Source organism: Hipposideros armiger, unplaced genomic scaffold, assembly GCF_001890085.2.
Source record: "Hipposideros armiger isolate ML-2016 unplaced genomic scaffold, ASM189008v1 scaffold_284, whole genome shotgun sequence".
NCBI lineage: Eukaryota > Metazoa > Chordata > Mammalia > Chiroptera > Hipposideridae > Hipposideros > Hipposideros armiger.
In genome coordinates, this window is record NW_017731634.1 from 1,049,154 (window position 1) to 1,050,848 (window position 1,695).

Sequence of the window (1,695 nt, forward strand, 5' to 3'; positions counted from 1 at the left end):
GCTGGCCCTGCCCTCTGCAGACCCCGAGCAGGCTTCAGGAAGAGCTGAGGAGAGGCCCTTGGGGGCCCTCAGGCAGAGATGGGCCCAGGGCGATGGCTGGGGGCCCTGGCAGTGGGGGTGCTGTGCGCCCCCAACAAGAGCAGTTCCTGGGGGCTAGAAAGCATGGAGGGCAGGACCTGGAGAGCACAGGTGGAGCAGTTCACCCTTTTGAGAAGCTGTGCCTGCTGAGGGCACAGTGGGAGGTGAGGGGGAGAGAGGGGACAGGTCTTCGGAGCCCCTGATGGGGTGGGGAGCACTGTAGACACAGAGGTGCACACTCGGGGTGGCCTTGGACAGTGAGGACGCCCTCCAGGGCGAAGGGGGCTGGGCCCAGGTGCTCCTCTGACAGTGACGTGGGAGCGTGGGGGGCTGGGGGCAAGTGTGGAGAGTCAGGGGCTATTTGGCTGGGACCCAAATGAGACAATGCAGGCCCCAGGTCGGCAGAGTTGGGAAGAGCTGGGGCTGGAGGGGTTCCCCGGAGGGTGAGACTGAGTGCATGGGACAGCTGTGATGCAGGAATACGCAGGACATCACCTGCCGCTTCTGCAGATGGGGGAACAGGCTTTGGTGGAGCAATGCTAGCCGGAGGCCACAGGGCAGGCTTGGCCACGCACTGCCTGTCCTGCGCTCTGCCCCCCACCATCTTCCTCCGTGCTCCTCTCAGGCGCCCGTTCACAAGGAGCTGGGAGCAGCTCATGGCTGGCCCACCTGACTTCCAGAACATCCCAAGGCGCAGGGCTGGAGGCACAGACCCAGGCCTCACCTGTCGTTTCCAGACCTGGAGCTGAAAGCACCTGTCTTCTGCCCCCTGCCCCTCCAGGAACCTAAGGCCCCGGTGGGTAAGGACAAAACATCAGCACCTGACTGAAGAAGGTGGCAGGTCTAGAACCCACTGGCCGGGCAACCCCTGAATACCTCCCCGACTACGTGAGCTCGAGGGTAAGCTCCCTGCCCTGCCCTGCCCTAGTGGTCCCGGCAGGTGCCCAGGGCTGAGCACGGCTGCAGAGATGGTATCCATGCCTGCCCACTGCTGCTCACCCCTGCAGATCAGCCCAGGACACTCCCAGCCTTGGCCCCGGGGTTGAGGTTGGCACAAGAGGTGCCCTCGGCACCATCTCAGCAGGAACCATAACAGGAGATGTCTGAAGTCCTTCTGCTCCAGTCCCTCCTTCACCAAGGTGCCTCCCAGACTTCCTCGGAGGGTCCAGTCTGCCACTCAGTCACTCCATTGGGGCCAGAGCCAGACCCACCCCCACCTCCACCCAGATTCCCATCCTGTACCCCCTCCCTCAGGCCAGGGATCCCACTGTCATATCGAGGGATGCCCAGGCCCAGGAGGGGTGCAGCGAGGGGCCCTGCAGGTACAGGGGCAGGACAGGGCTGGGAGAGGACCCCAAGGACCCTGCCGGCCTCCATGCCAGGAACAGTTGCTTGGGAAATGGGGGCACCTCCGCCTGTACTCAGCACCAAGCTGGGAGATCACTCACTCCTCTCCCTGTGCACGAAAACTTCCGAGGCCCCTCCTGGCACTGGGGACACAGTGCGGAGCCATCACAAGTACTATCTCATGTGGTTCATGTTTCAAGGAGGTGAACAGAAAACAAGTCTAAGCAGTGACAGGAGAGAAGGAAGAGGGAGGTGGGTCCGCCAACCGAG